This window comes from Aquila chrysaetos, chromosome 24, assembly GCF_900496995.4.
Source record: "Aquila chrysaetos chrysaetos chromosome 24, bAquChr1.4, whole genome shotgun sequence".
In the NCBI taxonomy this organism is placed as follows: domain Eukaryota; kingdom Metazoa; phylum Chordata; class Aves; order Accipitriformes; family Accipitridae; genus Aquila; species Aquila chrysaetos.
Genome location: NC_044027.1, coordinates 1664723 through 1689439, shown reverse-complemented (window position 1 = coordinate 1689439; position 24717 = coordinate 1664723). Strand labels below are relative to the sequence as shown.

Genomic DNA, 24717 nt, shown 5'->3' with positions numbered 1-24717 from the left:
ACTGCCATCAAAGCCATTGCATTTGCAAGGATGCCAGCTGTGGCATGACATGTGTAAACCTACTTTCTACATAAGAAAATTGCCATTTCTGACTTTTTTTTTTGTTACCTAGTAATACATTGACTCTATAATTTGTGCATGTCTGCAATTTCTATGGAACCATGCAAAACAAGGATCAGCAAGTCATTAGAGTACATCTCTTCCAACCCATACGCTTTCATGGTAATATTAATCAGGCTTAGAAGTAACTCCCTTAATGTTAGACATTATTCTCTTCTGCTACACTTATCTAGTGGATTAACTCTGCCATCTGCATATTAAAGTTAGGTATTTGGGTCTTCATTCCCTTCAGCGCCTCACTTGCCATCCTTCCTCTGCAACAAATTAGCTCTGGGATGCATTTTAAAAGTTTTGGTAGTCACTAATAGACATTCACAGAGTGCAAGGCAGGAGGCTTCCAGCGCCAGACCCTGGACAGTATAAAACTGGTTTTGCTGTTACTTCCCTAGAGCCAGGCCAAAGAGTAGCTCCAGCCTTGCCCTGTGCCAGCTGGAGCAGAAGCAGGAATAACCCTGGTCCACAAGGGCTGTGCAGAGCCAGGGATATCCCCTGTCCCCAAGGGCTCTGCTGCTATGAGAGATGAGAAGATTTTTCCAGGGCTGGGGAAGAGCAGGGTGTTTTTCAGCCTTTCAGAAGCTGCAATGAAAAGGAAGCCGGCAGAGTCTGGGAGCATCCGAGAGCATCACTGTCACTGTAAACACACCGCTGTTAGCGGCAGTGACAGTCATGCAGGGGAAATTGGAGTATCTGACACAGCTGTTGAGCTCCAGAGAGCTGAGGCCCAGGCAGCTCCGTCCTTCCCCGGGCAGGTCACTCTGAGCTGCAAAGTAATGTGGGTTCTGTCAGTTGTTGACAGTAGGCCTTGCGCTGTGAAATTTAAGGAGACTGGGTGATGCCTTAACCAGGGCTCCAAAGTCATGCACACACGAGGCTGGAGTTGGAGATTCTGAGGCCACTTCCTACTGTTCTTGTGCTGGCAAACTTGTTGTGTCCAGTCCTAAAGCAAGCCCCAAGGAACACAGAGAAATGAGAGGTGGTAAACATCCCTTTATGGAACAAAAAAGAAAGAGTCAGGAGAAAAAGTATTCTTAAAGCAACTTCACCTGTAAAATGAAGATGTTGTCTGTCACCCAATGAACGTGCTAGTCTATGTAATTATTCTTAGACTATTCTCTAGCTCTACCGGCCAAAACATTCACATCAAACTGAAGCACACAAAGCCTGTCAGTCACAAGTAATTTTTCAGTCTCAGTGAGTTTTGATGGAAAATGCAATTTACAAAAAGGAATCAACATTTTCGTTGCAAGACATCAATAAATGACACTTTGCCAAGATGCTCTGGTACCTTGTAAGTGCTGCAGCTTAGATCCCTTAACCTTAAGCATTTTCCTCATCTGCTGGGATTTTGGCTAGAACACAATTTCCTGATGCATGCCTCCTCTCCCAGAAGCAGAGTCACAGGACTGAGTTCATGTACAAGAGAATTGTTCCTATCCAAAAAGACCTCCCGGTGGGGGGAGTTTTAACTTGAATTAAATTACAACTCTTTCAATTCCAGAGCTGCTGAGCTCCTCTTCCCCTCTACATTGGTTGCTTTGAAAAACTGGATGCTTGTACCTAAAAGACAGCAAAACAAATCCCTGCCAATCGATACCCTTGGATGGATTGGCATGATCCGTTTTGTTTAATTGGACAGCTGTTTGGAATCAATACAGTCCTTCCAATGCAATTGCAACTTTCCCCGAAGAGCCCTACGATCTCCATGGAAATAAAGGTGATAGAAACAGCATTATTCAGAGATCATGGACACAACAGACCTAACGATGTCCTTTTGAGACCTTATGGTTGACTGTGTCAATACACCATTAGGGACCTCGATCTGCTGACGATTGCCACTTCACTTTTCTTCAAAGCCATTATGGGCTTCTGCAACAATTAGCACTTGGCTGGGGACTGCTGGACCAGAGAGGCAGCACTTGAGCACAGTTGGTGCTCAGAGCAGCATTGGGTAAAGCCCTGCACTGAGAGTCCCAGCAGCACATCTGATTTCCATTGCAGTGGGGTTTATGTCCTTATGTCCTGGCTGAATTCCAGCATGGGCAATCACATTCTATCTACCCAGACGTCCTCTGTGTTTTCAAATGAATACCTACTCCATAGCCTTTTCTTGCTCAAAGCTGTTTAACAGTGCTGTTGCGTCCTGTTAAACAGATGGTATATTCTGTTTCAAAGATAGCTGGTTTTGTTTTTCATAGACAGCGATGATGTACAGGTTGCAAAGTGCTTTAGAATCTATTGGAGTAAAAGTGTATATTTCAGTCGATGACTTCAAGAAAGTAATTTACTGTTGCATCTTGGAAGCTTAAATTTAGAGTTTTAAAGCATTTGAAGTCCTATGTATAAGCAAACTAATATAGAATATGCAACTAATGCTGTCCTGAATAGGAGACCTACATAGACACATAACCAAAACATCTGAACAATCATTCTCCTCTAATAGAGCTGATCTTGGAGCAGTTGTACCTTGTACCACATACTCCTTCCAGGAGAATTACCATTTTAAGAACAACCAAAAAATACTACTAATAATGTTTACTTCCATGGCCAGTCTGCATTGTTCCATTAATTGCCACAGAGAGAGGCTAATTTCTGTCTTCTCTAGACTGGGCCATTGTCCTTTATACAAGGGTATTATTTTCCTCTGTGAAAACTGTAGGCTAAGGAAGCTGGCCAACAGTGCGGAAAACAGGAATCAAAAATTTCAAAGTTTTAAGTAGAAAAAGCAGCTGCTCCAGGAAAGGATAAACCCCATTTGTCCTCTTCAAGTCATTTTAACTATTGAATCCCATTGGCAGTTGTGTCATTTTTCACTATCTACTGCCGTATGTTCTTGCTATATATAGAAATCCCATAGTGTTGCATCTTGACTTGGTGTGATGCATAATGATTAGGTGGCAGCCAGGTTTATTTTGAAGTAAGCGTTAGGTCACACTATTACTTTATGCCTGAGATGAGTTTTCTCTGCCTTTGAAAAAGAGAGGAGAATTAAACTGCAGTTTGCCATCTCGTAAAGAAACAGTGGACAAATTACCCAGCTATGCTGTATTGGTTGGGATTGTTAGTTAAAAGTGACAACCAGGACTATAATTTACATGCAGACTCTGGAATTAAACAAAGTCCCCAGCACTAAATCTTACATTGTAAGCTTTCTTTTGTATTTCTGACTCATTCTGTGCTGGGAATCGTTTAACCATAGACTTTAACTGCTAATACAGTTCCATGAAATGCAAAGTATAAATCAAAATTACTGGATCATTCAAACTCTGTCTGAGTAGTTGTTTATATGGCATTTTTCTTCTACTGCTTTTGTATGGCTACAGAGACGCCATAAAATTATGATATACTGTACACATCTCACTACCATCTTGGCAAACTGTTGCAAATAAAAAACAGCATGGTTAATTATTTTCTTAGTTATACAAAGCATAAACACCAATGATAATAAAAGACACTAAGAAAGGGCAGGTACAGTTTAATCAGATCATGTTGAATGATGAATAAATGAAATACGTTATAATTAAAAGAGGAAAAAAAAAATCTCAGAAATCCCTTTGTCTCCATCTGAGATTATCATAGTCTCCCCTCGAACAATGCCTGAGCTCAAGACTGATACAGGAGGAGTCAAGCTGGTGATCAGGACGGGGCATGGGAAGAGACAGGTCTGGGTGTGCTGCTTGCTGCAGGGCGCTTAACCTCAGTACATGTTTTTATTAATTCAAAACAATTATCTATGCCATCACTTCGCTCTAAGGTGCTGAATTAGTACTTGCAGGCACATTCTGCACTAGTTTATCAGAAAAAGGATACAAACTCAGAGTTACTTAATATTGTTCTCTCCATAAGACCTTCAATTACTCAAACAGCATAGGTTGCCTGGGGTGAAGGACACCAAGAGTAAACACTTGCTCCCTGCCAGCAGCTTGGAATGGAAGCTGGAAGTAAAGCTGTTATTCCAGGATCAGTACACTAACAGGTCAGAAAGGGGATACTTTGCCATCCTTGTCACCATTTACTAGAAAATGTTTTTCTTCACTTTCCATTAAAGACTTCAACAATTCAATGAAAGAGTTAAGGTTCTTTTTTTGGTCAAAAAACTTTAAAACAGGCTATTTTTTTTAAATTATATTTTTAGGTAATCAGCAATGACAATTTCTGTTAAGACAAAAAAAACACATCAAAACTACTGAAAAGAAAGCTTTCCATACAAAGGACAAAAAGTTTCCCACTGGGAAGCAATCCTAATTAAGCTTCTCACCAGGCCTGACCCAGACATAAACTGAACTTCTATCAGCAGCAGATTGTGCTGACCGGTCACCAGGACCCAGAAGGGACTGTCTGTCCCAGGGACATGGCACTTTGGAATACCAGCATATCATCCGTACTGTGAAGCTTACACACACAGCTCTGAACACGAAACTAGCCTACTGCCCCCAAACCTCACAAGTCTTTCTGCAAGGTAAGCACAGGTTACATCTCAGCTATTATCTCTAACCTCCTTCAAGTCAGGAAAAAATACCTCCAATCCCACTTTAACACATGTTGCACTTCTCTTCCCTGTGCAATGCACCCCTGCAATGGCCGAGTGTCTTAACATCTGCAGGTCTGTTTCCGCCACATTTCTACAGTATTTAAACCCAGCTGCTATCCGGGAAAGTGCATTTCTGAACCACTTTAGTTTAGAGACAGATCTTCTTAATGACATTCTCATTAAAAGTTCGTACTGCCAACACCACTTGCTTTCTCCTGCTAACTGCTTGCCTTGCTTGCAAGTAGCACCCTTTGGAGTTTATTTACATAAGCAACCAAATTTCATGAAGAGCTATGATCCCAGTGATGGGGAGCCTCTGAAGAATCAAATCTCGGCCTTTCATTGAGGACAGAGCCATTGCAGGCACTGCCCACACTGCAGTGGGCTGGCAGGGTCTGTGCAAGCATCCCACACTGCTGCCTGAAAACTTTCTTTTTCCCAGTAATCTGTCTCAGCAGGTATGTCTCAGTTTGCTGTCACAGCTTTGCTCAGGTCTGAGAGCTCCACCTAAAAAGGCTTTTCTATTCCAAGCACCAAACTCCATCCAGCAGCAGCCACAGCACTCTGCTCCAAACAGAAGCAGCCAAGGGCCATCACCATGATCTGAGGACACATCCTTCATAATGCCTCTAATGGGATGGATGAAAGGAACAGAGGTGTTTCCAGAGAGAACTAACTAATGCTTAGAAGTAACTAATTCTACTCAGTCTGGAACTGTAATCTGGCTGAAGTTCTGTTGCAAAAGAAAATGGAAGGGAACGTACAATGGAAGCTACAAATCAAAGACCTCCCTATAAATCAAGCCTTTATGTTCATTAATCCCAAATTAGCACATTAAAATAAAGCAGCAGTTGATTAATATCCCTAAGTAACACTTACAGTTGAGTGAGAACTTGATGTTAATATACTTGATATTACAGTGCATTAATAAAGAGACAGTCTCCCTTTACCAGAGATGCTCTTGGAATTCAGCTCTCAAAAACAAACAATAGCAAGCAGAAACACGTGGCAGAGAAGAATAAAGCTGTGTTCCTCTTTGCACTGATGGCAGCAAGGAAAGCACGAAGCAATCTTTCTTTGGGAGGAAAACATAAGCACTAGAAGAAGGGCAGTTGGGAGTTTTTCAGGGAAATCGTTCCCCATTCAGAGTACATTGGTTACTGGGAACAGTTCCAGTTCCAGGAAAATTTGCTAAACACATGGGTGAGGCAGCGAAGACACAAGAGGGGTGAACCCCTTGGAAATAGAACTGGGGAGCCCAGACATTGGAGCTTTTAATCTGAATCAGGCAGATTTCCAGGTGTGGAGACCCAAAGCTGCTGAACCCTGTGTAGGAGCTTGTGGGAACGAGCAAACACGAGACACCCTAAAAGAACTACTGCTGCTACTCCAGGGAAGGGCTTTTGTCAGTCAACTACATAGGAATGATAGAAAAAACACTTGTATTTTTCACATCTCATCTGAGGATACCAATCATAAATATTTTTTAAATGGGAAAGAACAGAAGGCATTCCGTAAGGTTTTCAGATACTTGCTTAAAGTGTTTTAGCTAATACTGATAATTTTTTTACCAACCACTGACATTCACCTCATCTGAAAACACTGATATACTTCTAAGCCCAAGATGTATCACAAGATCAACTTCTATAAGACATGCCATTAAATTCTATATAGTTATCCCTCTATTGAACTCAATAGAGCATAATTTCTAGACAGCACCTAGTACTGAATAAATAGACTGTTGTAGCAATGTATATATTGGGAAACAAAGATGTAAAAGTAATTTAGGATAATTAAGCAACACACATGGTTATTAAAGATACCTGACCTGATTCTCTGGCAGCATAAGAGAACTAACAAGACTAAATTACATGAATGGCTGCTTTACACTACACTGGCTGCATGGAGTGGCCTGAGCAAAAATGAAAATTCAGACCAATACATCATCATTAGTTTGGAATTTCTGCCTTTTACTTCTTACATAGATTTCACAGTGCCAATATTCTTCCTGCTGGCATGTTAGACAAATTAAAGTGAGAAAACTCAGTATGGAAATTAAGATCATTAACATATTAATCAAACTGTCGATATTATAAAAATTAGCATGAGCCTGCCAAATAATCATCTTACTAATGACTTAAGGCCATGCCTTTTGTCAATTAGCACTGCAGCCTGCTCCACTGCCCCTTGCCCACTTCCAGATGTCATGAATGACTAGACTGGTTCACTGTGGCAAAGGCAATCTTGTTATTTTTGTGTGATGATTACTTTGGTATTTAATTGCTTTGTTTACTTACGAAAACTCTCTTCCTTAATTATACTGAGTTGACTATTAGTACAACAGAGAAATCCTGAAATTGTTTTCCAAGTCCAGATTCTTAATCATGCCCAGTGAAGGTTTTTCCAATTTCCCAAGTGTTATATGCACCATGTATATACTTCATTGCAATCATCACATATATGCAGACTACTTTTTTCTGAAAAGGGCTTTTCCACAAGTTTGTGGGTATCAAAGTTCAATATAATCAGCATTTTCAAATTAATCTTGATATTTCTCTGAATGTTATAATTTCAAAATTTCTGACTGACCTATAGTTATGAAAACAAAACTTCCAGTAAGAAAATGTGATTGTGTGGGAAACTTTGACAGTGACTCTAACGAAAGATGATCATTCAGCATTTCCAGTAACAATACAGTAAAACATTTTCTTGTAAAATGGGTACTAGCAAATTTGAAGCAACTTTTACTTTGTAAAGGAAAATTGAAGGATCACCATGTGCTTCTCTATCAATTGCTATTTATTTGTTTATTTGTGAGACGGTTTTACAAGTGGGGCAATAAGTTATTCATTACAACTGCAAACACACTGATTTAGCATTTGCATGCCCAGCTCCTGACCTAAGGATGTTTGTCTTTACTTTTATGGCTGAGCTATAAGCTTTGAGAACAGGGGTTTCAATGGGAGACTGACAAACCATGGTAAGTGAGGATGGCACAGTACTAAGTACATATTCTTCACTCTATCACTGACATTTCCTCCAACGACACAAGGTCATGCAATTAATGAATGGCAAAGCAAAGCCATGAAAAATGGATATTAATGAAGCGTAACTCTGAGTAATAATGCCATAAGCAACCTCTGATAACAAACGCATTCTCCTAATAACATCTTCAATTATCTTCATTAATGTCTGTCCATGGCAAGATGTGCAGTCTAGCCCTTCAGGACCACGGACCCAGCAGATATGGAACACACAAAGTGCTTCCTCCAGCTTATTCAGCAAAGTGCTTACTGATGGATAGCTTAAATGATGATAGTATACATTTATCATAATTTTTCAGTAGCATATGCCTTCATGTCATCAAGAACTTGAAATCTGAATAAGATTGCTTGCATTACTCAGGAGATGTATGGGCTCCAAAGAGATAGGAAACACTGCCTGTCAAATATGTGCAGTCCCACTTCTTTCATTAATGATATAGCCAGTTTTGCTAACAATGGCCCAGGTCCATCACAAGTGCCCTTCTCCCTGCCGTGCACTGGAGTTCAGTTCAGGTCCAGTTGTTTCTGGTGAACATGCACATCACATCACATGCCTGCTCTTCCTTTTTAGAATGAGCTCTGAGCTTCTGAAAGATGCCAGACAGCAGTTCTAGGAAATTAAATCCTTTATTCAGAATTTAGCTCAGCATGGCACTGACATCTTCCTCAAATTGGCTCTCAAGTATTTGAGTCCTATCTTGGAAAGGAAAATTTCCAAGGACAGGAGAGGTTATCAGTCAGCAAACCCTGGTGAGGCTTGCGACAAAGAAGGAATAATTAGTGCTTTCTGTAAAAGCATCTTTTAGGATACAGCCATTATCTCTATTTGAAGCATGAAAGTGAGACTAGAATTTCTGATAATACTTTGAGCCATTTACTGTGAGTGAAAGATACTGAAGTACCAACAATCTACTCTCTTCTCAAGAACAGCCCTAGGCCATTTATGGCTCACTCAGGATGATATGAAAGACAGAACAAAACTAATTATTTTGTATATTTGCTAACATTTGTTTCAGTTCTGGATTTTTGTTGACTTGAACTTATGGGTTAGAACATTTTGAGTGCAGGGAGCTAACATAGCAAAGCTTCCTAGGAAGTCCCTTACTGGCTATTTTCAAAACTATTTTTCTTTTTCATTGCTGTGCATACAAAACCGAAGAATTTTAATGTTTACAAATTCAATTTAAAATTGCGTAAAATCAAGTCCAAGTATGAAGGGAGGGAAACTATGCAAGCACTTTTCTCATGGAACTTGCTTGAAATCCTGTGTAATGAGAAGGAAAATGTGAAAGATTTTCCTGTCATCACTGAAGCCTTGCCTAGATATTTTTGTAGTAATTTAAATTTAATAAAGTCATCATCTGTAAATTTGCTCTCCTCTCCTTTGAATTGGAAAACATTTAGTCTCAACCCCTGCAGCCTTATTGTGATCATACAGAAATGCTAATAAGGTTATGTCTCAATCTAGTCCTCCCTGGTGCAAACAGAGTGAGTGAGTCTTTTCAACTCAGGAACCTCATTTATCTTCTGCGAGTTATTCTGTTGTTATTATTACTACTACTATTTGCCAGAGCAGTGACAGCTGAGAAAGAAGGTGGAGAGGAGAAAGGAATAGTGCTTTCACGGCAAGGGAGTTATTGGTAGAGTTTCATTAAAGTTTACTCATATACTGAGCCTATAGTAACAATAATGAAAGACATTAAGTATAGTCAAGGTGGAAAATAACAGGGCACCAATGAATTGGAAGGCTTTGTCAGTGGAGGGGGTGAACACTACATTTAGGCCAGATCAGAGGAAGATGCGAGGAATTAACACAAGTAATCATAGATTTAAGGGATAAAGATTTAAGGGCCTAGCTATAGTAGGGGAGATATAAGGAAAACTAAGCACTTTATAATAGAACATAATACAAATGGATAGATGCTTGGTCATTTGTTACAGCTCCTTCCTTTGAACCATATTTATGCATATAATAATTTACACCTTTCACCTTACAACTCGTAGCATGTACTGATCTAAATGACACACCTCAGCACACCTCCAGCAGTCAGAAGGTGCTGCAGATAGCCTGAGCAGAACGAGAAATGCAGATTCCCCGGCGCTGCCCAGACCCACGGGCATTCCCACGTCTCCCAGCTCGATTCACGAACTCTTAGTAAAGTTTTTCAGCCTGCATTGTGAGGAACAAAACGTTGACAATTTTGTGAAAAACCTCAACCAAGTAACAAAAAAGTGAAGAAAGGTATGTGCAGGCATCCATCAGGGTCTTGGGTTTTGGTTTGGTTTTTGGTTTTTTAGAAAAACAAGAAAAACATTCTTAACATGTTTATGTGGTTAGCTATCCTTCCTTTTCATTAACTACCTTACAGAAGTTTTGGATGCATGGAAACATTGTTCTTCTGAAAATTTACTTCTGCAGACTGTAATGCATGCAAACTACAATTGTAATAATGTGCTGCAGATCAGCTCACTACTAAAATGACAGCCTTGAAACTGAAACCTTGTTAGCACAGCCATGCTACAAATCTGCTCAGAGTAAGGCTCCAGAATAAGGTCTTATCCTTGCCAGAGAGACATTACAAGATGAAAAACAGCAGAAGAGAAAGTAGTAGTTTTGTGGGTAGAGAAAGAAAGGGCAAAATACATAATTCCACCGACGTGTGTTATCCACGTGCATTTATTGTTTCCCAAGAGGCACCTTTTAAACTTGACCAGATTCAACCTCTATTGAAATGTTTGCATATGAAGAAAAGAAGTGGTAGAAGTATTTTATGTGGTGTGACACTCCAGCCCTTCAGATCCCAGCTCCCCATCACACCAGCAGTACTGATACTGGCAACACCTACACGTACATGCAGGCTGCAGCCCTCCACGGTGCAGCACACAGGTGCACGCTGGTACCCCCACACTGCCAGGATGTCCTCGCTGCACATGCACAAGGAGCAGGGGTATCAGGAATACCCAAGGCTTGCCCAAAATATTTCTCACAGAGGCAGGATTTAGCTCCCTGAGCTACAGGCTGCCAGGCTGCCTTCAGCCCACTCACATCAGCCTGGAGGGATGGCAGTGAGCAGTACGGGCAGCTCGCAGGGACCCAGAGCTCGTAGGGGAAGGTGGCACAATTCCTGAGGGGCAGCTTTGCTTTGAGGGGTGAGGAAATCCGCTATGGCCATGACAAAGAACAGTTCTGCAGAAGCCATCGTGAACCCTGCCACCCCTCCAGCCCAGGCAGGTGTCAAGCCCCTGCTGCGATGCCCTCCTGCAGCTCCTGAAAGGGTTATTTACCGAGATGTGGTAGAACAGGAGAGTACAAGGTGTGAGGGGCTGGATGTCAGCTCCATACGCCAGACTGCTTTACCGGCTTTGTAAAGGCATTTCCACAGAATAAGGAACAAAAGAATTAGGAAAAGGTGTGAATAATGCACTTCTACCCCTGTCTGTCCCCGCTTGCTGTAACAGATTGGTAAAATAACTTCATCCACCAGTTTATTAACAGCTTGCCCTCTCTTGTATCTCACCTCCATAATGAGATAGAGCAGATATGATGGATTACATTTTGCCTCCTGCTTCCATCCCAAATGAATTATCATTTCGCTCTTCTCGCAGTCTCGTGGTTTGGCTGCCTACAGCCCATTAAGTGTTGGGAAGTAGGAGGGGGAGGAGGAAGCTACGTGATGTAAAAGGTAAAGGTCCCACTGAGAAAGTAGTTTTCATTTTCAGGCTGGAGATATGAAATTAAAAGAGAATGAGGAGATTCTCTCTCTTACATTTCATCTGGCAGTACTAAGAAAACAAACAGAAAAATCCTATTGCACGGAGTATCTGAGCATGCAGCGCTTACTAGCAAAATGCTCTCTCGATCGTTGAGGGCTCAGAACCCAGACACAGTCAATCACAATGAGCCAGGCTAGTTCCCCCCCCCCCCCGCCCCAACCAAAATGCCTTCTTCTGCAGCTCTGCCCCAGCAAAAGCCCTCAGAGCACCAAGTATTCCCAGAGCCATAATTCTTGCCCTGCTCTGACAAGAAGTACTTTATACTATCTCTCTTCGTAAAAGCGTAGTTTTACTCACACATCAGACCAGATCATCTAATATGGAACAAACTTTTGTGCATCTTTCTTAAGCAAACCCCTGAATAACAGAAATGAGAGTTTTTTCAAGCATATTGAAGGCTTCAACTGTTTTAGCTGTATTAGAAAAATCAAGATGCTTCAAGATTACTGATGTATCACAATGCCACTAAATACCTGGTTTCTTTTCCACAGAAATAAGCTACTGCCTGTCCCCAATCATTATCTCACCAGTCCTGATACTCCAAGGAAGTAACCCTCACAGTTCTTGCCCTGGCCACTGCTTAAAAAATAATTAAAAAAAATGCTAAGGATGATAATACAGACCCAGGCTGGAACTCAAGTAATTTTGGGTGTCCCATTTTACACTGCAACCGTTGGTCTGAAACATGGTCTGAAACTGGAGCATAACCAAGTAGTTGCCAACAGAAGTAAGAGTTACACAACCCAGCTCCGAGCATTTTATCTTTGTTGTATCTTTCAGCAGTAAGTTTGCTTAATTATATGTTGGGTAAAGACATGACAATTGCCTTTTCACTTTAAAGTCAGTTTAGCACTATGAAAATTCATGAAGCAAAAATTAATAAGCTTCATGCAGCTTCAGCACTGACCTCTGATTTTTCTTTCTCTTTGCCAAGAATTTGTTACACGTTCTACTACCAAGAGCCGATTCTTCCCTACAACCAGGAAAAAAGCAAAGAACTCATTGCATCTTGTAGCAGCAAAAGTCTTTCACCCATTAGCACTGCAGTCTTAACAGCTCACTAATATTTTCTCCTCACACAACCTTTCCATACAGGGTTTGTTTTAAAGCATATTTTAGTCTAAGGTGAATGACAGGTCCGGCCACCATTAGCAAAATACTGTAAGTGAATATCTGAGGGGTGATGGATTCTTGATGGCAACTGCATCTAAATGGGCAAATTAAATCATAAAACAGTTTTAACTTTTGATAAACTTGATGAGTCGCTCACTACAAACTAAGGTAAAAATAGAGAAGAGAGGAGAGGCTGACTTAGCAGCTTATCAGACACCTTTAATTTCCATCTTCAGAATTTCATGCTGTGGTGAGAATATGAAAGATATCGATTTTGGTCGTACCTACTATGCAGGACAAGATCTAAATTAGATTTCAGTTACCCTATGTTCTATGCAGTAAGACAAATTAAAAACAACAGAAAAGCCTGCCCCTATGGAAGGTAATCTTTATCACAGACATTGCAATAACACCTGAAGGCACCCCCTGACCTGGTGCTGTACATGTACAGTGCCTGCTGGGCACATATGCGCATAGTGCCTATAGGAATAGGCTTCGTGCTCACTCGGAAAGTTCCCACAAGCAAGATAAACACATACTGCAGAAGTGGGTTGACCTCTTTTTGGGGGTATGTTTTCTTCCAGACTATAACCCGAGCTCTGGCCTTCTGCTGTTTACATCAGTTATCGAGGACTCCTCTGCTGGCACGATGTTGCCTTTCTGCCGAGCCCACCTTCCCCTCGGCCATGCCGCCCTCTCCCACAGGACACACAGCCATCACCATCACACGGCAAACACCCCGCGCTCGCCCAGGACACCACCTTCTGCACCACTTGCCTCTTGAGCCGCCGCAGCGCCAGCCCAGGTGCTGCTCCTCACTGATGCCAAACTCCCCGCTGCTAGATATCAAATGATTTTTGAATGTCATGAACCCAGCTTTGTAGCCAGGGCTTTGGCTTACGAGGATTAAAGCTTAAACACTCAGATCCTACGTTCTGTGTCTAATAATCCTGTAATAATACCTCCCTAAGACTCAGAAGAGTAAAGAAAGTAAAGGGGTGAAAACAAAAAAAGGAAAAAAAAAAAAAAGATTTTTGTTGTAAGTTCCTGAAAAACATGGGTGGGCTAGAAAAGTCTGCTCCAAACTCACCCCCATGAGCAGAGCATGGGATGAAACAAGAGCAGAGGAACTCTGAAAAGACAAGGAACCGACTTTGACAGATGGATGTAAATGTGCCTTTCAGTACAGGAGAACAGTTGATTCTAAGGCATGAAATCAAATTAGTGCATCTGCAGCTGCCTATGTGTCATCCAGCTTCATATTTTACACACTAAAGACATTTTTTAACCTCATGTTAGCTACACTTTTTTTTTTTAATATTACACTCCAAGATTTGCAAAATGGTATTGGCAGGTATTAAAATGAAAGCTGAAGCAACGGTGCAATCTGTCTCATTTTCTATTGTAACATGACAGAAATCTTTTTTGGACTCATTTACTATCAGGTAGGAGAAGACTTGGAAAAAATAAAATCCCAGCCTCAACTTCAAGAAATGCAAAACTCTTCAAAAACTGTAAGCAAGTAGTTCTGCATTTCTTGATGAAGTTGAGGCTAGTTGGTCCTCCAGCTATCTTACCTCCCCCCACAGCTTCTAATCTCCCTGCCACACACACCCAAAAGCCTCCACCACCAAGCCTTAGCAAAGCTGGCACTTGGACACATTCCCCGAGGATGTGAAAGTGTTTAGTGACAGACCTGAGTGAATGGAGGCAATTTTAGCAAAGGCGTTGGGACGTTTCAGGGCACATTTCACAGGAAAAGGTCTCAACACTGCCCTGAGAGCTGTGCGTCACCAGGAAAGCGGCAGACAAAGGTACAGACCCAAACTACTCAGACTTACTGAAGAAAGGTCCCCTGTTCTCACATGCTTTTTGGATGCTTGCTCTTCTACCAGTTTTCTAAGCCCACACTCAGGGTGGTTAGAAAGGAAGCCCAGGAACAAAGCAGAGTTGTGGGGAACAAACTGGTCACAAATGGTCCCCCCCACCCCAGAGCCTCTCACACCTTGTCCAGTGTCACTCCTCGGGGGGGGGGGGGGGGGGGGTGGGAGTGGGGCGGGGTATGACTTTACAATTACAGCATTTGGAAGACTTGGGGTCAAAGACATTCAGGCCCTCAAACATGTCCTACCAGCACAGCACTGAAGGATCTCTTGCAGAGAATCAAAGCCTACAACAAGTTTTGGAATATCTCTGGTGCTTTTCTCTAAGCTGGATGGGTTGATGAACTCCCTCATTTTTATTCTAATGTGGCTGGAGGACCACTGCAGGATCATATGTCTATACACACAGAAAAAAACCATTTTCCTTGTTAAAGGCCAATTAAAGTTGTTATTAGACATCCATATATAACATAGCTGTATTCCACTATGGCCATATGGAAGTTAAATGACAAATAATTTAAAAATTAATATTTTAAAATAAAAGTCTTGTTTGCAGTCTTGAAAACTTTCATACTCAGTGCTTTTAACTTAAAAGTTACTTGGTATTTCAAAAATTGGGAACAATGCAGACAGCACAGATGACTAAAAATTTGTTGTCTGATTTTTCAACATAAACATTATTATACTACACTTCAGCTTTCCATGAGCAATGATTACATTACAGAATACCTGCCTACAGCCCTCCGAATTGATCAAAATAAAAAACTGAACTTGTACAGTTTTTATAACCAATTCCTGAGGGTTTGGTCAAATTCAGCACAGGATAAAATTAAACAGAGATTGATTTATGTAGAAGGAACTGTAGTTGCAAGGTTGGTGAATTGTATATACTGCAAGTGGGAATGGCTATTGCCTGAACACAAATCAGATTAATTGTAACAGAAATGGGAAGACAAAAGGTACAACTTTTTTTCCTGTTTTCTTTCCAGTGCAAGTACCAGACTAATCTGTGAGCCAAAAAAAAAAAAAAAAGAAAAAAAAAAAAGGCAAATACAGGAAGGGTGATTGTTTTCTTGTAACACAATGAGACAGCAAAACAAAACGAGGGTTTCATAAGTCCTAATCATTTGATTCCCATCCCTGATGCTTCATTTGTCATCCCCTGTATAGCAGAAAGTCAAGACTTAATATGTTACCAAGTGAAGAATTTTATCAAATAGAAGGACCTGACTGCTGGATCCTGCACTGGAATGATTTCTTCATGCCTCCCTTAAAAACAAGAACTCATCTCTGCTGAGTGATTCAGAAAAAAAAGAAGATAGCTTTTGCTACCTGCCAAGGAGGATTAATCTGATAGTTTGGCATTTTTCTGTCATTTCCTCTGGCAGAGAATGGGATAACAAACTTTTCCAAAAGGTGTTTCGGAACCCAGCAATACAAATGTGGGTGAATGAGAAGGTGCAAGGGAAAAGCTAGCCTTGCACTTGGGCTGTGTGGGCAGCTATGCATGGAGCCCTGCCTGGGGACCTCTGCTCTCAGGTACAGACCATGCTATGGGAGTGTAGCATGGTACAAAGCATACGTGTGAATAAGAACTTCCCCACATCGAGACTGGTTACCTATGCATATATTTATCTATGCTATAAATTTGTAAGTGATATAGCCGGGACAGGTGCACCCCACGTAATGGGAAGACTGTGCATTTGCACAAGTAAACCTGTGTGTTTTGTTGCAGGATGCTCCGAGATGGCACTACAGCATCTAAAGACCATTACTCAGGACAGAAGGTGCTAGCTTTGGGGGAGGTTCTCTGTGCACTCTTCTTACTTGTAAAGGCCTCTGAACAGTCAAAATAAAAACCCAGGAAGAAAGTCATTAAAAGTTATGTCAGCCAACTACCCAGAGCTCACACATTACTAATACTGCATCCTAACCCATCCTGAAAAATCAGTGCGCAAATTATTGTCTATTTTTACTGTAGAGGAAATCCCAGTTGGGCACCAAGAACCCTCTATGCAAACCAAGTTACTACTGCGAAGACTTCATAACTGAAATAATTTCATCATTACGTTTCCTGCGTGAACTGCTGTAGCTTCACTAGTAATGTTGCTTGAGCACTAGTAAAAAAAAAAATCTAGTAGGAAATTTCTGCATTAAGACGTGATCCAAAAGCAGCTCTTTTTATGTAGATCTTTCTTCTTCTCTGACTCAGCAATACCACCGATGAATAATACTGCTTGCAAAGCACTTCTATCAAGCCTTTAGCCTACTGCAGTACTGGATTATTTTCCCCCATCCCACCCCCATCCCACTTTCCTTTTCCTTGAAAACCTAGTGATGTCTCTGTCATGTTACCATTTAAAATCCCCTGTTCTTACATGCATGTTACATTTGTGATGCCTGCTGTGGTTGCACACTGAAAGCAAGTGCCAAACAATGCAGGGAGAAGGAGGCGAAATCAAAGCATTTTAGAAATCTTAAGCTTGGCAAAAGCTGTGTATAATTTTGCTTAGGCTGCAAGTTAGCTTGAGAAAACAGTATCAAAGCACCATCTTTTCCAATTGCTTGAGCTTTACTTTTAAAGTTTATTTTTACTGTTTATTGTAGATCCCAGACTGGCAGCTCTGAAAACTGTGCATTTTCCATTTATGCAAGAATAAGAAGCAACAACTCAGCAACAGCACAGGCATCTGATATATCTTTCCCTAATAATGAACCCCAACTGTTGACCTGGGACCATCACCTAGAAGGATTGTGAACCCATAGTCCAGTCCCGCCCTTGATTTTCTGCAAACTCACTACTTGGAGGTGTTTGTGAGAGACACAGCCAGAACTATAAATTGACAGTCCAGTAATGAACAATTGATGAAAATTTCACAACCAATCTGCTCAAAGTCCATGAGGCTGCATACAAATGAAAACAGAATATAATAAACACCTAAGTCTCTTGGAAGACCAAGTCCTCCAAAAAGCCACTGCTCTAGCTGTGAAAGCTCATTTAATGTAAATCCATAATGCATAGGTATTTGTTGCATTCCAACACCAATGTAAAATTCCCATTTGGGTTGATTTTACAGCACTCTGACTTCATTCACTAGTAGTAAAGACACCTTTATTATATTCCTGAAGATGATGAAGATAAGGCTGGAAAACTCATTGCTGCTCTGTGATCCTGTGTCCAGTTGGACCATCCCCCCATTTACCAGCAGGTCCAACAAAAGTGTTTGAAATTCCCAGTGTTCTTAATCCATAGGCTAAAGCAGAAAACTGCTATTTCTATAGCAATCTTTTAAAATAAAAACACTTTTACCTGTAAATCTGTTGGTGTAAGTGATTTCTGCGGGTTCATCCCTCGTGGTAGATGAGATGTTCTTACAACACATCGCTTCCTGATATCCGGATGAAAATTACAGGAGCCGTACTTCCTGAAATCAGCATAAAAAAGTTGAAAATGCATTAGGCTTGGGAGTAAGCTTGGCTGTCAGTATAATATTTCTATTACAGCAGCTATCCAATTGGAAAAAAACAGCTCATCCTCGCATATTATAAAAATAAGCAGATAAGTTTGCTGCTATGATTTTTGGAAACTTTTGACACTTGCAATATTTACATGCCATACACAGTTTATTGTAAGCTAGCAATTAAAACTCTTTCTTTTCCTACATCAAATAAAGTCAGTTTTGGTACCCGTGACATGGAGGGCTGCGAGCACTGCCCGGCCGAGTGACAGAGGTGCAGCCTCTGGCTCCCAAACCACCTGGACCTCTCCCCTCTGCTCTGATTTGCCCTTTGGCCCATAGTCTCCCTGTAGGCTTTGCCAGAAATTTTCACTCCTGATTTACCTGCCCCTTTTGCATGCCTGAAAAAACCCTTTCTGCTGAGCTGATTGTATTGGGGGTTTGCTCAGCTTGCTTGCAATGAAATGCCACCACCCCTCCCGCTCCTCGTGGGCGTTGTGACTCACGCAGTGCAAAGTGGGTTGAAAAACAATCTGAGAGGTAGATGGACCTTTTTGATCTGCTGCCTTGTGATATGTTGTCAAAGAGTGAATGCTCCTCAAAACATGTAAACACATGGTAATACTGATGCAGCAAGCTTTTGATGCAGCTCGGTCTGCACTTAAAGCAAATCCTCCATTTGGATTAATACACACCCACGCTACGGAAAGGCTCATAACTGGCTCTTGGGCTCATACATCACCTACAAACTGGCTCTATCCCCCCTGGATTGAAGAGCAGCACTAAGTACAAAGTGAATTAATTTCTTAAGTCACATTGGTGCAGCCAGGTGACTTGACAGGACCCTGGGGCAGAGGGAAGAACGATGGCACAGCAATAATGATGAAGTGTTTCAGCCTGTCCACAGCATCCTGGAGAAACCCCAGCTAAAATCCTGCACGTGCTCTCTATTAGCCACAGAATTCCTGCTCGTGTTTGACTTCAATAGTTCCGGTCTATGCACTGCTGCAAGCAGGACTCGTTTCCGATTTCAAATCCTAGGATGTGTCATGTAATTTCCGTTTACCTAAGTTTTCAGATCTGGGAAGTGTTTTGGGACACCACGTGATGAGAGGCTGCCAGTAAGCATCTTCATTAGCATTAATGATTATTGCAACTAAGTTACTGTAGTCGCCTAACTTCCCACAGCAAAACTGACCTCTTAAAAACCACACGAACAGCTCGGTCGACCGCCGAAACGGACAGATCCGGCCCGCGTTGAACCACACAGTAAGCGTGGGGAAAACCCTGGATAAGAAAACGCAGGAAGCCGTTCACAGGCAGTTTTATCTGCTCTTTCCGTCGGCGGCTCCGTGAAGGCAAGACGAAACCGGGCTTTTAGCCTCGGCGTCTGGCCGAAACACTGGACGGCAGCGGCGCAGCGCGGGCGGAGCGCTGCGCTGTCCGAGAGCCCCCTCTAGCGCGGCTCGGCGCGGGGCGGCGCTCGGCCCGCCCTCGCCTCTCCCGGGCGGCGGTTCCGCGCTGCTCCGGCGACTTCGGGGCAACACGGGTAGAATTCGTGGCTGTTGTCACCGGAGAGGGGGAGAAAACTGACGGGGAGTTCAGAGTCGGCTGGCTGGCGGGGCCCGTAGGGCTGGGCAGGGCAGAGCCCGGCTTCCAGACCTGTTGCTATCTGATGTGCCGAGAAATCGGAGATCTTTACCGTCGTTACATAGCCTAAATCTCATTTGGGAAGACTGCCGAGAGAACTCTGCGGATTCCACCCCAGCTTGGTAAACAAGTTCATATCCTCAATTTTCCCATGCAGTTCATCTGTCAGATTAGACATTTAGCTCTGCAGTCCAAAGGCAGGTTAATCAAACATGTTTAAAAATGTAAATAAAATGTTGCAATGAGTAATATTTGTAGATACGCTGATCTGAACATTATCAAATGAAGGGAATTACTTTAGAACCTAGAAGTATTTCTGTTATCGGATCACACTTTCATATTTTGATAAAACTGTGAGGGGGTTTTTTGAGCCTCAGTAAATTATACTGAGCTCTTAAAATCTCTTTGAGCCACAGCATATTTGCAACAGAATATAACCCAGGTTTAAGGATTTACTGAGGAAACAATTGGGTGTGGCTCAAACTTATCAAGTATCTATCAATTCTACCAATAAAGAACGAAATGCAAAAATAAAATTACTATAAAAATAACTAGGGAAATTGTGTCTTCCCAGGGAAGAGCACCGGTCTTTCCAAGAGGGCTCTCCACAAGACCTCTTCCCCAAGATACTTCCCGTATCCATCCGGTCGAGTCAAACAAGCGCCGCACTGGCTGCACCCCAGAGTAATTCAGAGTGCTGCCTCCCTAATTTCTCTAACAAGACAGTCAGCAGCAGAGACCTCTACTCCTCATCACAGGGGTAGGGGCTGCGGTCCTTTGCACTCATGTCCTTCACAACAGTTGCTGAATCTCCACATCTTAATGTCAATCAAGACATGCCCAAAAGAAGGCAGAGGCACTGTGTGCAAGGACAGCAGGGCAAGGGCTCAGTACTGTCAGCGCTTGAATTCATGGAGCAGCAACAAGAAACCGCCCCAGACTTCTGCTTTTCACATTTAGGACACTTTTTTTGCAGCCCACAGTAGCAAGAGACCTAACAGCTGGCACTCCTGCAACTAGTGAAAGACGCCTTAAGAGGGCTGTCTAACCAAAAAACTCGTCTGTGCATTTCTAGTAGAGCTAATAAAAAAATGTTAGCTCTCCCTGAAAACCCTTCCTTCCTCAGGACTTTCTCAGAGACTCTTCAGCTGAGAAGAGCTGGTCTCAAGAGTGTTCTCCATCACTGTCCTCATCACAGTGCACACAAAAACCTCACCATGAACTCAGACAAACTGTCCTTTTGATTTGTGAGGCTCACAAAAGGATCAAGGCTTCAAGCTGCTGAGAAGGGGAGGATCAGGTTATTTCTCCTCTTATTTTGCTGCTGGAAGAAAATATTTTATACTCCTCAGTTTCACATCCAATCTTTTTTCTTTTTTTTTTTTTTTTTACCATTATGCCAGTGAATAACTATTAGTTTCTTACAGACACCTGAGACCCCCAGAGGTCACTGGGACAAATGACTTGTGCAACCACAGGTCTGTCCTCTTCTCCATCTTTTCTCCTTATTTTTATGGCACTTTATGTACTTGCTACCTGTTGTCTACATACTAAAACGTAACCTCTCAGCAGCAGAAGCTTAGTGCTTTGCTTTAACAGCCTACAACAAGGCCCTGACCTGAGCCATGACTGCACTAAACTCACACCACCACCAGGAACGAAGCAGATATTTCTGCATCTGAAATAGGTTTTGAGTGCTGTGCCTTTCACCACATCCATACTCTATCATGTTGACCTTGCGGGGAACAAAACATAGCTTAGGAGCAAAGACACAGAGAGAGCACATTATCAGTTGCTGACCTCCCAAAGCCCAGACAGGGCTAGTCATCTCTTATGATGGTCCATACAAGTGCACACAATTAGTAGCTGTCATTCAGCAGCCTTAGATCCAACCTGCAGGGCATCTCATTACACTGAAGAACATTAACATTGGTATCTTTGTATCACAGCATATCATCAAGTCTAAAGATAAGCTGCACTGGAACCAGTCATGTGTTGGCTTATCATTGAAGGAGGGCCTAAATATCACAGTGCCAGAGATCCCCTCCCAGGGCGTGGAGAAGCACAGGCTGAGTCTGAGGCTAACCACAAGGACACAGATGCCAAATCTGCAATTTAGAGTTCTCCCTCAGCCAGACTCTCAGGTCTCTCGTGTGTTTTTTTTCCAGTGGGGTTTTATGTGAATAATGAAGACCCGGATCTGCTTTCTGTACTTGTAAGCATTCATCTGCCGGAAGATCCATTGGTTTCAGCTATTACAGAGGTCACATCAGTTGTTTGTACAACTCGCACCAGCTATAGAAGCCAGCAAGGAAGATGGCTACGTACCTTCGTGAACAAGGTAGTCTGTAATGCTGCGATTTGTTTGACACTTCACCATAGGGAGCTGAAGAGGACTTTTCCCTTCTGCTCCCATTTGTTCCAGACACCTTCCATTCACATCTCATGTGGAAAGTTACAGACTTCAGAGTCTATGTCCATAGATCAGAAGTCAAAAAAGGAGACAGGAAAGGGTGATGGAGTATGAAGTAGGAGACATTGCAGAGATGGTTAAATAAAAAGTCTTTTTTTTTTTTTTTCTTCTTTAACAGTTCTGTATAGTGCAAATGTGAAAAAACCACCCACAGCAATATGGGTTAAAGAACATTTGTCAATAAGAAAGAGAATAAAAGCAGGCACTAAAACAACAGAAATAATGACTCTACTTCCCAGATCTTGATTCTAAAATGTCTGGTGCCTCAGGCAGTTATCTGAAAAACTCTTCTTCAGCACAGAACCTCACTGTTTCGTCTCAAATAGTTGTAGTTAACAAGTATTCTCTGTGTGTGTGTGTGTATAAGAGCCACAGACAGACAGCCTATAGCTATATGGAGAGATGGAACTGCCAAGAGGGAATAGAAGCAAAAGCAAAAAGAAATATTAGAGCAATATATCTTAGGCTTGGAAAAAAAATATTTCCTCTTTCTTTGTCTTTCCCCCCATGTCTGGGGGAGCTGCAACCTTGAACTGCACCTAAACTACTGCCGTGTGCAGAGAACACCATGGAAATAGCCTCGTCCACAAGAATTGTCTCATCACACTCAGAAGTCACCATCCAACCTGACCATCTTTATCTTCTGAAGCACACAATACAGTGAGATTTTTGTCAGTGGTCTTCACTGAACTGCTGTGCCAGTCACTACATATCTTCCATGAGAAGATTACCAAGAGAAATGGGAAGATGTTAGCACACTTCTGAGAAAAGGCGCATCCAACTGGGATTACTGCAATCTTTTTCTTTCCTCTTGTTGCTTATTATGATTTTGCCACATTGCCTAAGCCAAGCAGTCCAGCTAAAGCTCTGAACTCCATCTGTGTGTTTTTACTATGATGGTTACAAAACCAGATCATCAATATTTAAAGAATAACTGTTTCTCAGCATGCTTCCAGATGTTCTTGCTTTCATTATTGCCTTATTACTTAAAAAGTCAACAGTATGTGATATATTAAATATATAATCTACTCTGACACTCATCTACATGCTGTTGTCTGGCGGGAGTACCCTATGAGAGACAAGTACATTATTTTTTGCACAATTACCAAAATGAAATTTGTGTTTAAGAGCTGCCAGAATGCAACAAGTGAACATCCTCAGGCTGAACTGAATCCCTCTGCCCACATACAAGGTACATAAGAGGCAGTGGTAGGGCCAGCCCATTGCTCCGAGCGATACATCTCCTTGTAACAGCCAGTCCATGGGGGACACGAGCTGGCCACCACCACCTGGAGGAATCACTCTGTTGATGCTGACACTTTTTATTTACTGCTATAAATATTGCTCTTCTGTCCAGTTTCAAGCCGCAGAGGAAGCGACTATCAACAGAAAAGATATCCTAAAGCAGAGCTCAGCTCCAGTGCTCAGAGATGCTCCCACCTGCTTGTCCAGGGGGGATCTCTGCTGCTGGTGAACATCAGAGGCCTCTAGAGGACATTAGTGATGCCTCAGTAGCAGTTAATTTAATTCTAGAACCCAAGAACTCCTGTGCCCCTCAAATACTTCATGAGCAAGAATGCACTGTAGAGTTCAACCAGCTGAATAACAGCTTACATTCTCCTTATACCTCTGGGAGGAAAACCACCTCACATTTTTCCCCAACAGAGAGATGTGACTCCACAGAGCAGAATTCCCTGCCCTGGTGGAAATACTCTCAGATTTCCAGTTTTGTCTATCCCACCCAACTATAGCACTTCCTGCAGAAGAAGCATTTTGCCAACGGTGCCAGTAAGGAGAAAAAACAAGGGGAGCGGAGCGCTTGCCTATAGCCACCTACATTATTTGGGTAATTAGATTTCTGCCCCTGTATCCCTCAGTCTGGCTATTCACCCTAGCATAAAAAAAAAAATCTATCAAAAAAACATTAATTCCCCTCCATTTGGATTTCCCTTGTCTGAACTACGTGAATGTCCATATAAGCCTGCATTTGATTACAAAATTGCTTTGTATTCCATTTAAGACTGTTTCATCTGTTATCCAGGGATGTAGGAGGACTTCGAGTAGTGTCACCTTCTAGTCTCTGCCAATAATGTCATAATTTGATATGGAAACTATGCATACTATTATATTCTAATTTGATATTTAAAACATGGTTTGGCAGACAGCTGACTCCTATTGATGCATTTATCTGATTTCTCTCTGCCTTTTTATTCTGAAAATACTCAGAGGGAATATGTTGTATCACATTTTTGTTATGCACACTGAATCTATATAAGTTCCATTTTCTTTTTTTCTAGAGCTAAGTCAATATATGAGCATACAAAAAAAGAAAGGAAAATGCCAAGACTGCAAATTGGGTAAAATTCAACCACATGCTACAGAGAGAGAACTCTAGAGCTCAAATCTTAGATACTTTATCTTCATCATCTTCAGTCCCGTCCCTTCTTTCTGCTCTTCCTATTCCAACTCCTTGTCTCCAGATTCCCCATTACTTCCATCTCAATCTACACAGGTCTCACCAAACATCCTTGTCTCTTCTTCCACCTGTCTGTACTGCAGATTTCTGCTGCATCTAAGGAGCTAACAGGGTGATACACTGCCCTGGTGAAAGGCCTTTTGTGGGAATATTGGAGTATTTTAAAAGGAGATGAGAACAGTCTTCTACAGAATACTA

General features: G+C 41.9%; 1 long non-coding RNA gene across 1 annotated transcript in view; it reads right to left on the bottom strand.

Annotated features, from left to right (window-relative positions):
- The window catches only part of LOC115335120, an 80838-nt gene that overhangs the window by 36262 nt on the left and 19859 nt on the right, over positions 1–24717 (bottom strand). Inside the window, exon 2 of the long non-coding RNA XR_003921366.1 lies at positions 17773–17887. This is a non-coding gene — a long non-coding RNA (uncharacterized LOC115335120). The remainder of the gene's footprint in view (positions 1–17772; positions 17888–24717) is intronic.